At 44.8% G+C, this 16,162-nt stretch overlaps 1 protein-coding gene across 1 annotated transcript in view; it reads left to right on the top strand.

The window, feature by feature from the left end:
* ANOS1 (anosmin 1) overlaps positions 1–16,162 on the top strand; it is a 307,265-nt gene that overhangs the window by 55,049 nt on the left and 236,054 nt on the right. The gene's annotated exons all lie outside the window — the stretch shown is intronic.

Here is a 16,162-nt window from a genome sequence, read left to right as displayed (position 1 = left end):
TGGATGACTGGGTGTGGTTATCCACAAAAAACATAAGACTCAAAATACCATCCCTTAAATTGGGTCCTAGCTTTATTGGTCCATTTAAGGTCACCGTTGTCATTAACCCAGTAGCTTACCGATTGGAGCTTCCTACGGTGTATAAGATACACAACGTGTTCCACAGATCATTGCTAAATAAGATGGTGGGTCTTGTGGACGCGACACTGATGCCTCCTCCAGTCTTGGTGGATGGTAATTTGGAATTTGAAGTCTCCAAGGTGGTTGACTCTCGTGTAGTGCGCCGCACCTTACAGTACTTGGTACACTGGCGTGGTTATGGGCCGGAGGAGAGGTCTTGGGTACCAGCCTCGGACATTCATGCGGATCGGCTGGTCAGTATGTTTCATCGCCGCCATCCAGACAAGCCAGGTCCTATAAGTCGTGAGGGCCCTGGGGTCCCTCATAGAAGGCTGGGTACTGTCATGTCGGACGCTGTTCATACTAGGGCGTTCGACAGACAGCGGTAATTCCGCTTTTGTCCACTATGCGCTCAGTGGCGTCGGCTAGATTTTGTCTAGCTGGTCCGGGGTTAATTTAGCTGGTGCTCGGATTGGAAGCTGGGTCACGCCCACTGCCTTTAAATTGTTCTTCTGAACATTGGGCGTCACCGATTATAGCTTCTGTCTTGTGCTTGGTTATCTCGGTCTGGAGTGGTGGTCTAGGAAAAGGAGTATCGTATCTGGTGGTGTATATTTCCCTTTGTCATATTTTCCTCCTTCCTATATTTGTATTTGTTTTGCCCTGTGCACTTATTGTGTATTCCTGAGTGACTGCGGCGTGGTGTATATTTTCCGTTATCCTTGTCTGTGCTAACTGTGGGTATTGGTTAGTGGTCTCTTCACTGGGTGGTGGGTGGAGGTTTCAGCCTAGGGTTGAAACAGGAGACAGGGTGAGGGTGGAGGCCCAGACATGCACACCATCAGTGTAAACTCTGGGAGAGGGTCAGTCAGGGTTTCCCAGAGTTGAGGGAAATCGCAGGGGCCTGGGTTATTAGTTCTTGCCTACCTAGGCTTCCCGTGACAGTTTATTTGAATGCTGTTTGATTTGGGCATTATTTAGTGTAACTTACTGGACATGAATTAAAGATACAGCACTGGGCACCATCCACCTTATGGTTGGCCCTACTCCCAATACATATGATCTTAAGGTTGGTATGCATAAAAAAAGAGCTAAGCTACCAAGTTTTTAACTGGATGAAAAGGAGATTCCTGTTGTATTATGAATGCAATTCCGTGCCCCTGACAGAAATATATTAAGATATGAATATGAAAGCCCCAACACAGCAATAACCACAGACGGATATCACTCTGCAGGAGGTTAATCCTCCATATGATATGTGTTCATCAGGTGCAATAGGCAGAAGATAAGTGCACTGATTGAGTACATGATGGTACGGCCGTGTTGTGAATATATGTCTTTAGCCACTGTTTATTTCATTATTGCCTTAGGCCGTATGCCGAGACAAAGCATTTACTTGAAACAGCTACAGGATAGTTATAAAGTGTACAAAATGCTCTTGTTTACCTGGCTACTTTTCAGCGCCCTGAGTTGTAAATTTCCCTTGTGCTTTGACAGCAGGAAATGGTTTGCTTGTGTTTGTTCTTTGAACAGATGCTCTAAGCCGACAGGCTTCATTACATTGTTTGTCATGATGAAATATTAGCTACTATGCCTGCAGTTGGAGGTGGAACATACTCTGTGCCCCGGTTGCTTGAGAAAGATAAAAATCAGGCTGTAAAGCTATTAGTTGTAAAAACTTGGAAAACAATTCCAGTAACAGTTGGCTGACAACATTTTTCTTCTTCATTATGGCAACAGTTTATGTAGAACTCCTGGGCAATTTCTAAGGTGGATTTCCAGCCAGCTCCTCATACAATCCATTTTAGATCTTTCTGCACAAAATAACAATATGGGTATGTGTCATAAAGTCAACATGTACAGGAAGACAATGACTGTCCTCTGGCATCCTCTGTGGGGAACAGAGATCAGACATGTTAGCAGAAGCATCTGGAATCATGTATCCCCCAGCCCTTGTGGTTGTATCGTGCAGTTTCTCAAAGTTCAGTGTACATAGGTGATTTATTTTAATTAGTTTACTCACTTATATAGCGCTATTAATTCCACAGTGCTTTACGTTCATCAGCATCACCGTCTCTGTTAGGACTCACAATCTAAATTCACTATTAGTATGTTTTTTGAAGTGTGGGAGGAAACTGGAGTACAGCGATGAAACCCATACAAACACTGCAAAATTATACAAACTTGTAGATTAAACATCCTTGTAGATGTTATCCTTGGTGAATCCAGGACCCCAGTGCTGCAAAGCCACAGTGCTAACCACTGAGCCACCATGCTGCCCTGTGGGCAAGTCGGGTGATACTCATATTGCTTACAAATACATAATGGGCATGGCCACAGTAAGGATATATGGTGTATACCTGATTGTAACATCTTACATTGATGCATTTGAGTTTGCTAACAATCCTAAAATTAAAATAGAGAAATTAAAATATGCATTTGAGCTGTACAAGTCTAGCATGTTCACAGTGCCCCATTTACTCCTTGGAGGACAATAGAGTTACCTTTTGGTCTTCATTAGGGCTAGGATATGTCAGTATGCCTTTTGGATTTGAAATGAACAAAGTAGCAATGTCTCCTGGATTTCTCCATAAAGAACCCACAAAAAATGTCCTGTATATTGCTCAGTAATCCTCTTTTTAAGCAAGGGATCATATGAAAAATACATATCATGGGTATATGGAGGCATCTCAAAATGTTCTAAAGTATACCTCAACTTACACTGCAACTGAAGTGTGAATAGAACCCTACATACTCTACATAGTGAACAGATAAATAGTTGGTGTACAATGATTAATTACCAAGAATGACTATTGCTACTTCTGTGGTTTTCCGTTTACATAAATATCAGGGTCTGTGTCTGATATGGACAGTTGAAAGGCCGATAGAAATATTGGATTTGATATGGCCAGTCGGAAGGTCAATAGAAATATATAGAAATGTATAGAAATCTGATATGAACAGTAGCAAGTAGTGTTGAGCGATACCTTCCGATACTCAAAGGTATCGGTATCGGATGGTATCGGCCGATATCCAAAAAATATCGGATATCGCCGATACCGATACCCGATACCAATGCAAGTCAATGGGACACAAGTATCGGAAGGTATCCTGGATGGTTCCCAGGGTCTGAAGGAGAGGAAACATTATTTGTGCACCTTTCCTCTACAGAAATATTTAGAAGCTCTGACTTCATTTTTAACTGGATTTATTACAGTACAACACTGATCATCTCCTTCATTTCTATTTTGTAGTAAATGACAAAGAACTGCATTTGTTATAGTCAAATGATGATAATTATGGTGTACGGGAATTTAAAGAAAGTGGCAGTAGCCCATTTTGGTTTTCAGGAATGATACATGACCCCATTAGCTCTTGAGAGCTAGGCAATGTTCTTGAGTATTACTCGTAATACAAATCAATGATGCCTGTTAGCTGTAATCCGTACCTGCAAAGACGAGAATACAGGGCTAATTTATGATTTATTTGTAAAGGTAATGTTTTACATTATAATGAAAAATTTAAAGGAGAAATAATAAGCATATAAATGATCAGTACTCGGTAAGTAGTTGACATAGGAGAAAAATGGCATGGCTATAAATTCAACTTACAAATCTATGTAGTTATAGTTTGGTTTCTTTGTTTTATAAATGAATAATCTGCAAATGCATAGTATCAACTCACATGACTAGAATCCATAGAGCCTGCTATAAACCTCACAGCATCGTCTTCATGAGATGTTTGATGCACCTCAGATGTCGACATGAATAGATCTGAGACACATCTGTCATAGGCAGGGCCGTATTTGCCACTAGGCACTTGAGGGCATGTGCCTAGGGCGGGACGATGCGGGGGGCGGCACCTGAGCCAGTTTTTTTTGTAAAGTCTGGGCCGGGGTCACCTTAAACGCCCCACCGTCCACCCGCCTGCCCGTCCACTTGCCTCCTTGAAGACATCATACAGTATGAATCATACTGTATGATTAATACTCACCTACTCCAGTGATGCCTCCTGGTCTGGACTGCAGCTCATCCTATGTGAGCGAGAAGAAAAAAAGAAGAAATGCGGGCACTCACCATCCAAAACTTATTCTTTATTCCAACATAGCATAAAATGCAGGACAGGCAGGGAAATGTATATCCACTAGACGACGGCCGTCGTCTAGTGGATATACATTTCCCTGCCTGTCCTGCATTTTATGCTATGTTGGAATAAAGAATAAGTTTTGGATGGTGAGTGCCCGCATTTCTTCTTTTTTTCTTCTCGCACGAATGACTTGGACTTTGTTTCAGCGAGAGCACCCGATATCCTATAGCTTCTGGTAACAAACGGGATTGATGTTGTTTAGGTGGTAGAACCAGCTGTTGGTGCGGTCATTCTTTACTCTATTTTTCTGGACATCCTATGTGAGCGATCACACTCATTAAGGTGATGAATATGGGCGCCTATTCATGACCTTAATGAGCGGTACCACGTGACCGCTCACACAGGACGAGGGTGCTACACCGGGACAGAGGTGGAGGATTCCGTTCTGCGCGGTGTGGAAAAGGTATGATGACAACCAGGGAGGACGGGGGGAGTATAAAGGAGGACAGGGAGCCAAAGAGCCATACAAGATGGGAGCAGCGGAGAACCGATGAGGAGCCGATGAGCCATGCATGGAGGGGGCCAGGGGGGAGAGATGAGCCATGCAAGATGAGAGCCGATGAGCCAGGCATACAGGGGGGGATGGGAGATGAGCCAGAGCCACCCATGCATACAGGGAGGGGAGGGGGAGATGAGCCACACATACAGGGAGGGGGGGAAGATGAGCCACCCATGCATACAGGGAGGGGGGGAGATGAGCCACGCATACAGGGAGGGGGGAGATGACTGAACCACCCATGCATACAGGGAGGGGGAGATGAGCCACGCATACAGGGAGGGGGGAGATGAGCCACCCATGCATACAGGGAGGGGGAGATGAGCCACGCATACAGCGAGGGTGGAGGATGAGCCACCCATGCATACAGGCAGGGGGAGATGAGCCACCCATGCATACAGGGAGGGGGATATGATCCACGCATACAAGGGGGAAGATGAGCCACCCATGCATACAGAGAGGGGGAGATGAGCCACGCATAAAGGGAGGGGGGAGATGAGCCACCCATGCATACAGGGAGGGGGAGATGAGCCACGCATACAGCGACGGTGGAGGATGAGCCACCCATGCATACAGGGAGGGGGAGATGAGCCACCCATGCATACAGGGAGGGGGATATGATCCACGCATACAAGGGGGAAGATGAGCCACCCATGCATACAGGGAGGGGGAGATGAGCCATGCATACCGGGGGGAAGATGAGCCACCCATGCATACAGGGAGGGGGAGATGAGCCACACATACAGGGAGGGGGGAAGATGAGCCACCCATGCATACAGGGAGGGGGAGATGAGCCATGCATACAGGGAGGGGGGAGATGAGCCACCCATGCATACAGGGAGGGGGAGATGAGCCACGCATACAGCGACGGTGGAGGATGAGCCACCCATGCATACAGGGAGGGGGAGATGAGCCACCCATGCATACAGGGAGGGGGATATGATCCACGCATACAAGGGGGAAGATGAGCCACCCATGCATACAGGGAGGGGGAGATTAGCCACGCATACCGGGGGGAAGATGAGCCACCCATGCATACAGGGAGGGGGAGATGAGCCACACATACAGGGAGGGGGGAAGATGAGCCACCCATGCATACAGGGAGGGGGAGATGAGCCATGCATACAGGGAGGGGGGAGATGAGCCACGCATACAGGGAGGGGGGAGATGAGCCACCCATGCATAAAGGGAGGAGGAGATGAGCCATGCATACAGGGGGGAAGATGATGAGCCTCCCATGCATACAGGGAGGTGGAGATGAGCCACACATACAGGGAGGGGGGAGATGACGAGCCACGCCACCCATGCATACAGGGAGGGGGAGATGAGCCATGCATACAGGGAGAGGGGAAGATGAGCCACCCATGCTTACAGGAGGGCGGAGATGAGCTATGCATACAGGAGGGGGAAGTTAAGAGAGATGAGCCATGCATGATGGGAGCGGGGAGCCGATGAGCCATCCATACAGGGAGGAGGGGGAGATGAGCCATGCATATAGGATAGGAGGGGGGGGGGGGAGATGAGCCATGCATACAGGGAGGGGGGAGAGATGAGCCATGCATGATGGGAGCAGGGAGCCATGCATAGGGGGGAGATGAGCCATGCATACAGGATGGGGGGGGGCCATTATACAGTATGCATGGAGCATCATATGTGGCTATTATACAGTATTGAGCATCATGTGTGACCATTATACAGTATGGGGCATCATGTGTAGCCATTATACAGTATAGAGCATCATGTGTGGCCATTATACAGTATAGAGCATCATGTGTGGCCATTATACAATATGGAGCATCATGTGTGGCCATTATACAGTATTGAGCATCATGTGTGGCCATTATACAGTATTGAGCATCATGTGAGGTCATTATACAGTATGGAGAACTGTGTGCGGCCATTATACAGTATGGAGCATCATGTGTAGCCATTATACAGTATGGAGCATCATGTGTGGCATTATACAGTATTGAGCATCATGTGGGGTCATTATACAGTATGGAGCATCATGTGTGGCCATTATACAGTATGGAGCATCATGTGTGGCCATTATGCAGTATGGAGCATCATGTGTGGCCATTATACAGTATAGAGCATCATGTGTGGCCATCATACAGTATAGAGCATCATGTGTGGCCATTATACAGTATGGAGCATCATATGTGGCCATTATACAGTATGGAGCATCATGATTGGCCATTATACAGTATGGAGCATCATGTGGGGTCATTATACAGTATGGAGCATCATGTGTGGCCATTATACAGTATTGAGCATCATGTGTGGCCATTATATAGTATTGAGCATCATGTACGGCCATTATACAGTATGTGGAGCACTGCGTAGCCATTATACAGTATGGAGCATCATGTGTGGCCATTATATAGTATTGAGCATCATGTGTGGCCATTATACAGTATGGAGCACTGTGTGGCCATATTTTTCTGTTTATAATTATTGTTTATGAAACAGTGTGATCAGCAGTTCTAAATGTGTGTGGTTGGGACGTGGATATGGGTGTGACTAGTTGTGAAATGGGTGTGGTCAGAGGCATGGCCTAAAATTTGCCGCGGCGCACTACGCGCGCTGCAAACTTTATACCTCTTTCCCTTCTTCAAAAGTTGCGAGGTATGGTACCGCATTTGCCAGATCACCGCAAGTGCCGCAAATCCCATAGGGAATGAATGAGGCCAAACACAGTCCTGTAAGTGATCCGTTATGCGGCAGATGCAGAAAAACCGCCCAATCTGCTGCAAAAGGCAACTTTCACATCAGCGATTCTTGCCAAAGTCACTGCCGATAGTATCATACTCACCAAAGGGGGAGGCAAGCACTAAAAGTGCCTAGGGCAGCAGAAACTCTAAATACGGCCCTGGTCATAGGTGTTGTGTTTCTTTATTTCTAAATCCAAACATAGTGACTTTTAAATATAGTTTGTATAAGACCTATCATAGTGTTTTTCATAGCATGACCAACCTGCAAGCAAGCTTAGATAGATTGATTCTTAGATACTGTATATTTACTACTAATGAACTAAAAACTAATTTTTTAATTTGTTGTTCAATTATACAGTATTAGTCCTCTTTCAGATATCCATGTCTCCAGTACATGTTGTAACTGTTTTCACACGTACCGGAGACTCTGACACATGTAGACCCATTCAAATGAATGGGTCTGTGCACATGTCAGTGCGTTTCCATGGACCATGTGTCCCTGTGCCCCACACTTGGACATATGGAAGAAGAGCTACAGTAAGCGCTGTTCCCCAGAGACAGATGCTGAAGATCATTCTCTCCCCTGCTCTGCTGGTGATCAGCGCAAGCAGAGGAGAATGGTGAGAGTTGTATTAAAGTCTGAACGATGACAGCAGGTAGGGGCTTTTGGGACTATTACTCCCATCATCTTACACCTGCTGCTAATAACAGTGACAGCAGGAGCAGATGATCAGGGTATTCCGCATGCGCCATCTGCGATATAACTAAATAAATGAATGAAAAACCCAGCATGGGTTCCCCCATATTTTCTTTAACCAACCAGGCAAAACTCACAGCTGGGGGCTGCAACCCTCAGCTGTCAGCTTCAGCAAGGTTGGTTATCAAGAATAGAAAGATCCCCATGCTGTTTTTAATTATTTAAATGAATAATTTTAAAAACAGCGTGGGGTCCCACCATTTTTAACAACCAGCCTTGCTAAAGCTTACAGCTGGGGGCTGATATTCTCAGGCTGGCAAAGGGCCATTGATATAGGCCCCCGGCCTAAAAACAGCAAGCAGCCCGCAGCTGCCCAGAAAAGGCACATCTATTGGATACGCCAGTTCAGTACCGGGGAAAAAGAACTACAGTAAGCACTGTTCCCCTGCAGCAGGTGCTGAAGACGGCTCTCATCATTCTCCCCTGCGCTGCTGGCGATCAGCGTAAGCAGAAGAGAATGATGAGAGTTATATTAAAGTCAGAATGATGACAGCAGGTGGGGGCTTTTGGACTATTACTCCCAGAAAAGGCAGAATTACTGGCCAGAAAAGGCACATCTGTTAGATGCACCAATTCTGGTGCTTTGCCCGGCTCTTCCCACTTGCCCTGTAGCAGCGGCAAGTGGGGTTCATATTTGTGAGGTTGATGTCACTTTTGTATTGTCAGGTGACATAAAGCCCACAGCATATATTTTTAAATAAAGACACAGCCAGAATACAGTACTTTAATTGAAAAAATGACGTAGACTCATTTATATATATTCTCAATTAGACCATACTTACGACCTCGCCTAATTCCACCGAAGCACTTGTTCTCCTGTAATAAAACTAACATAAAAAAACAACAATATACCATACCTGTCAGTTGTTCAGTCCCACGCCGTAATCCATGTTTTGAGGCTAAATAGTTTTCAACACGGTTGCCCCACGTGTGCTGCAAGCATTACACACACGGACACGGATATCTCCGGTACCATTTTTTCTGGTACCAGAAATATCAGGATGTGTGAAAGAGGCCTTATCTTGATTAAGAAGAGTCATAGTACATGAATACTGCGCAACGTGCTGTCAAAACATGAACATAATGGAAATCATGATTTTTCAATACTCTGTTCAGGAGTAGTGCACACAGGTATATCACAGTACATGAGTAATACTAACAGTGATATCACAGTACAGGAGTAATACACACATGGATGCAACAGTACAAGAATAATGCACACAATGATGTCACAGTACATAAGTAATCTACACAGTAATGTCATAGTACATGAGTAATACACACTTTGATGTAACAGTACAGGAGTAATGCACTCAGTGATGTCACAGTACGGTAGTAATGCACACAGTAATGCCACACTACAAGAACAATGCACACAATGATGTCAAAGTACAGGAGCAATACACATATTGATGGCACAGTACAGGTGTAGTGCACATAGTGATGCCACAGTACAGGGATAATGCACACAATGTCACAGTACATTAGTAATGCACAAAGTAATGCCACAGTAGAGGAGCAATGCACACAATGATATCACAGTACAGGAGCAATACACACATTGATGTAACAGTACAAGAATAATGCACATAATGATATCACAGTACAGGGGCAATGCACATAATGATAACACAGTACAGGAGTAACACACACAACAGTAACAGTACAAGAATAATGCACACAATGATATCACAGTACAGGGGCAATGCACACAATGATATCACAGTACAGGAGTAATGCACACAGTGATATAACAGTACAGGAATAAAGCACACAGTGATATCACAGTACAGGAGTAATGCACATATTGATGCAACAGTACAGAAGTAATGCACATAATGATGGCACAGTACAGGTGTAATGCACACAATGTCACAGTACAAGAGTAGTACACACAGTGATTTCACAATGCAGGAGTAATGCACACAGTAATTTCACAGTACAGGAGCAATGCACACAATGATATCACAGTACAGGAGCAATGCACATAATGATAGCACAGTACAGGAGTAATATACACAACAGTAGCAGTACAGGAATAATTCACACAATGATGTCACAGTATATGAGTGATGCACACAATGATGTCACAGTATAGGAGTAATGCACAAAGTGATGTCATAATACATAATAATGCTCACAATGATGTAACATTACAAGAGTAATGTACACAGTAATGCCACAGTGCAGGAGTAATGCACACATGGATGTCACAGTAGAGAACGGGAGTAATGCACACATTTATGTCACAGTGCAGGAGTATTGAACACAATGATGTTATAGTACTTAAATAATGAAAACAATGATTTAATAGTAAAGGACTAATGCACACAGTGATTTCACAGTACAGTCTTAATACACACAACAATGTCACAGTGTAGGAGTATTGCACACAGTGATGTCACAGTACAGGAGTAATGCACACAGTGATATCACAGTACAGGAGTAATCCACACAGTAATGCTACACTACAAGAACAATGCACACAATTTCTAGGTTCCTTGAGGTTCTTAAAGGGAACCTGTCATCCCCCTCTGGCGTTTATCAGTAAAAGAGCCACCTTGACAGAATGCAGCCTTAGTGATGCACAAGGTGGCTCTTTTAGTGTAAAATGCCAGAGGGGGGTGACAGGTTCCCTTTAAGAACTGTCCAGGGGGCACGTCTTTTCCCCAGGACACAACTGCCTCCCAGCCATCAGTCAGCCCCTCCGTGTGCCAGGCGCCGCCTCCTCTGTCTTCAGTAACATATCCGGCACCTGCGCTCTGCTTTTCTTTTTTTGGGCATGCGTATTCACACTGTGGGGCGGGATCTCGGGCCTCGGATAAATGCAGGCGTGAGATGAATTCCATCAGATGATGTGAGTCGAAGAGCAGTGCAAACGGCCATGCCCGAAAAAGAAAAGCACAGCGCAGGCTCTGGGTACGTTACTGAAGACAGAGGAGGTGGCACCAGGCGCACGGAGGGGCTGACTGATGGCTGGGAGGTGGTTGTGTCCGGGGGTAAAGACGTGCCCCCCGGACAGAATAAAGGTATGGTGCCAAAATTATAAAAATTAATATTCCTGCTTTGAAAGGGAGCAAAAAAGTAGAGCCACCTTGATAGAATGCAGCCTTAGTGCTGCAGAAGGTGGCTCTTTTATTTAAAAATGCCAGAGGGGGGTGACAGGTTCCCTTTAATGAGACTAATACAATATAGATACTCCTTTATAAATCCAGCCAATTGGTTTAGTGGCCTAGCGGGATGAATTTTTTTGTATTTTACAGACTTGCTTGAACATTTTATTGTTTTGTGTATTGCTTTATGTAGCTGTAAAAGCGCTAATATGTGCATAACATAAGCTATTGAATAATGTATTTGTAAAAAAAAAATCTAAAGCTGAACCTTCCGTAGTGTATCATAGACCCTGGATGACCACTGCTGGTGGAGGAAGTGAGTTTCCATACTAAGGGTGTATGGGCAAAGCAGGTAGAAAGCCCCCTTATGGGTACTAGACCCATGAGACAGTAGCTCCTTGTTGGACATCAGCTGACCCAGTGGCAGAGGTTATACCATTTACAAAAGGGGGAAATTGATATAGAAGGGATAATGTTTTGCCTTTTGCCTTTAATTGCTAGAATGTGTTTAGACTGTGTTTAGTCGTGCAAGCAGTCTGGTAGCCTCCTCTTCAAGGATACTATACATCTTATCATATATGTTCTCAATAGTCAGCAAACAACATTCCCGTAGAATGGAAGTCCACAAGGACAGGGTCCTCTCCCCTCTGTACCAGTCTGTCATAATACATTTGTGTACTGTAAATGATATCTATAACCCTGTATGTAACCCCTTTCTCATGTACAGCACCATGGAATGCTATATAAATTAATAATAATAATAATAATAATAATAATAAAACAACATGTTCTGGATACATGGTAAATAAAGGTCAGTATGACCCGGGGTAACAGGGGGGGTACATGAATTACATTGAGTTATATTTGTTGTAAATGGTATAAAATACTGCCTCCTGCTCCATTAGATCAGATAAAGTGATTTTGCTCACAACATGTGTGCAGTTTCCTTTTTCTCCAAGCGCGTTTGTCAATGAAGGGCAATAACTTCACAATTTGGTCTCACTGTTGATCTGGCTATCTGACTCTGGGTCAGAACAGAAACAGCTACAACACAGTGATGGCACAGTACAGGAATAATGCACTGTTGTGAATTCCGATCTTGGGCTCCCTCCGGTGGTTATAAGTAGCATTTTTGTGAATTCTGCTCTTGGGCTCCCTCCTGTGGTTTTGAGTGGTATGGCTGCTTCTTGGATTTAGCATCAGCAGCTGTTCTCACTGATCGTCTTTCTGGCTCAGCTATATTAGTCTGGTCTTATCCCTAATTCAATGCCAGTTGTCAATTGTTGAGCTTGGAGTCATGGCTCTCTGTGGATTTCCCTGCCACTCTGACCATTTCAGCAAAGCTAAGTCCTTGCTTGTCTTTTTGCAGTTCACTTGTTGTGGACTTTGTTGTTTGGCATTTTCTATGTTTTGCTCATTTGTCCAGCTTATCAGTATGGATCTATTTAGCTAAGCTGGAAGCTCTGGGCAGCAGAGTTTGCCCTCCACACCTTTAGTCAGGTGTGGAGATTTTTGCATTTCTCTGCGGTGGACTTTTTCTAGTTTTTATTACTGACCGCACAGTTTTCTGTTCTGTACTAATTCTGTCTAGCTAGTAATGGCCTCCTTTGCTAAATCTTGTTTCATACTACGTATGTCACTTCCTTCTCCTCTCACAGTCAATATTTGTGGGGGGCTGTCCTATCCTTTGGGGATTTTCTCTGAGGCAAGATAGCTTTCCTGTTTCTACCTTTAGGGGTAGCTAGTTCTCCGGCTGTGACGAGGTGTCCAGGGAGTGACAGGAACATCCCACGGCTACTGCTAGTGTCTGTGTTAAGATTAGGAACTGTGGTCGGTATAGTTACCACCTGCTCAGAGCTAGTCGCATGTCGCTCCTTAATCACCAGACCATAACAGTACAACTGGCCAAAAATGAGCTGAATGTATCTCAAAAGAAGGAAAAGAAAAAGAGTTCTGAGCCATTTTTTTTTTCTTTAGTCTGTTTTGTCTTTTTCCTTCCTCTTAATCTCTGGGTGATTCAGGATTTGGATGCGGGCATGGATGTTCAGGGGTTGTTTTCTCGTGTGGATCAGCTTGCTGCAAGAATACAGAGTATTCAAGATTATGTTGTTCAGACTCCGGCCTTGGAGCCTAGAATTCCTGCTCCGGATTTGTTTTACGGGGATAGAACTAAGTTTTTGAACTTTAAAAATAACTGCAAATTGTTTTTTGCTCTGAAACCCCGTTCCTCTGGTGACCCCATTCAGCAAGTAAAAATAGTTATTTCTCTGCTGCGTGGTGACCCTCAGGACTGGGCATTCTCCCTTGAGTCAGGGGATCTGGCATTGCTTAATATAGATGCATTTTTTCAATCGCTCGGATTATTGTATGACGAACCTAACTCTGTAGAGCATGCTGAGAAAACACTGTTGGCCCTGTGTCAGGGTCAGGAAGCGGCAGAATTATACTGCCAGAAATTTAGAAAATGGTCTGTGCTCACTAAATGGAATGAGGATGCTCTGGCAGCAATTTTAAGAAAGGGTCTTTCTGAAGCCCTTAAGGATGTTATGGTGGGGTTCCCCACGCCTGTTGGTTTGAGCGAGTCTATGTCTCTGGCCATTCAGATTGATCGGCGCCTGCGCGAACACAAAGTGGTGCACCATATGGCAGCGTCCTCTGAGCAGAGTCCTGAGCCTATGCAATGTGATAGGATTTTGACTAGAGCGGAACAGAGGGGATACAGAAGTCAGAATGGGCTGTGTTTTTACTGTGGGGATTCTGCTCATGCTATTTCTGATTGCCCTAAGCGTATTAAGAGGGTCGCTAGATCTGTTACCATTAGTACTGTGCAGCCTAAGTTTCTCCTGTCTGTGACCCTGATTTGCTCATTGTCATCTTTTTCTGTCATGGCATTTGTGGATTCGGGCGCTGCCCTGAACTTGATGGACTTAGAATTTGCCAGGCGCTGTGGTTTTTCTTTGCAGCCTTTGCAGAGTCCCATACCCTTAAGGGGTATTGATGCAACACCGTTGGCCAAGAATAAACCTCAGTATTGGACTCAGCTGACTATGTGCATGGCTCCAGCACATCAGGAAGATTGTCGTTTTCTGGTGTTGCATAATTTACATGTTGTTGTTGTACTGGGTTTTCCATGGTTACAAGTACACAATCCAGTGCTGGATTGGAAATCAATGTCTTTGACTAGTTGGGGTTGTCAAGGGGTACATAGTGACGTTCCTTTAATGTCAATTTCCTCTTCCCCCTCTTCTGATGTTCCTGAATTTTTGTCAGATTTCCAGGATGTATTTGATGAGCCCAAGTCCAGTTCCCTTCCTCCACATAGGGACTGTGATTGTGCTATTGACTTGATTCCTGGCTGTAAGTTCCCTAAGGGCCGACTTTTCAATCTGTCTGTGCCAGAGCATGCAGCCATGCGGAGCTATGTAAAGGAGTCTTTAGAGAAGGGGCATATTCGGCCGTCTTCGTCACCATTGGGAGCGGGATTCTTTTTTGTTGCCAAGAAGGATGGCTCCTTGAGACCCTGTATTGATTATCGTCTTCTTAATAAGATCACGGTCAAATTCCAGTACCCTTTACCTTTGCTCTCTGATTTGTTTGCTCGGATTAAGGGGGCTAGTTGGTTTACCAAGATTGACCTACGAGGGGCATATAATCTTGTTCATATTAAACAGGGTGACGAATGGAAAACTGCATTTAATACACCCGAAGGCCATTTTGAATACCTGGTGATGCCTTTCGGGCTTTCTAATGCTCCTTCTGTATTTCAGTCCTTTATGCATGATATTTTCCGCAATTATCTTGACAAATTCTTGAATGTGTATTTGGATGATATTTTGATTTTTTCCAATGATTGGGAGTCTCATGTGAAGCAGGTCAGGATGGTATTCCAGATCCTTCGTGATAATGCTCTATTTGTGAAGGGGTCTAAGTGCCTATTTGGAGTTCAGAAGGTCTCTTTTTTGGGGTTTATTTTTTCTCCTTCGTCTATAGAAATGGATCCTGTTAAGGTCCAAGCCATTCATGACTGGATTCAACCCACATCTGTGAAGAGCCTTCAGAAATTTTTGGGCTTTGCTAATTTTTATCGCCGTTTCATTGCCAACTTCTCTAGTGTGGTTAAACCCCTGACCGATTTGACGAAGAAAGGCGCTGATGTGACTAATTGGTCCTCTGAGGCTGTTGAGGCCTTTCAGGAGCTTAAACGCCGATTTACTTCTGCCCCTGTCTTGCGTCTGCCTGATGTTTCTCTTCCTTTTCAGGTTGAGGTTGACGCTTCTGAGATTGGGGCAGGGGCCGTTTTGTCACAGAGGAATTCTGATGGTTCCTTGATGAAGCCATGTGCCTTCTTTTCCCGAAAGTTTTCGCCTGCGGAACACAATTATGATTTCGGCAATCGGGAGTTGTTGGCTATGAAGTGGGCATTTGAGGAATGGCGACATTGGCTTGAGGGAGCCAAGCACCGCATTGTGGTCTTGAGTCTTGACCGATCATAAGAATCTGATTAACCTCGAGTCGGCCAAGAGGCTGAACCCTAGACAGGCTCGGTGGTACCTGTTTTTCTCCCATTTTGATTTTGTGGTCTCATATTTTCCAGGATCTAAGAATGTTAAGGCGGATGCCCTCTCTAGGAGTTTTTTGCCTGATTCTCCTGGAGTCCTTGAGCCGGTTGGCATTCTTAGGGAAGGGGTGATTCTGTCTGCCATCTCCCCTGATTTGCGGCGGGCGCTTCAGGAATTTCAGGCTGATAAACCTGACCGCCGTCCTGTGGGGAAGCTGTTTGTTCCTGATAGATGGACAAGTAAGGTAATTTTTGAGG

This window comes from Ranitomeya variabilis, chromosome 3 (genome assembly GCF_051348905.1).
Source record: "Ranitomeya variabilis isolate aRanVar5 chromosome 3, aRanVar5.hap1, whole genome shotgun sequence".
NCBI classification, from domain to species: domain Eukaryota; kingdom Metazoa; phylum Chordata; class Amphibia; order Anura; family Dendrobatidae; genus Ranitomeya; species Ranitomeya variabilis.
This window is presented reverse-complemented; position numbering and strand designations above follow the sequence as displayed.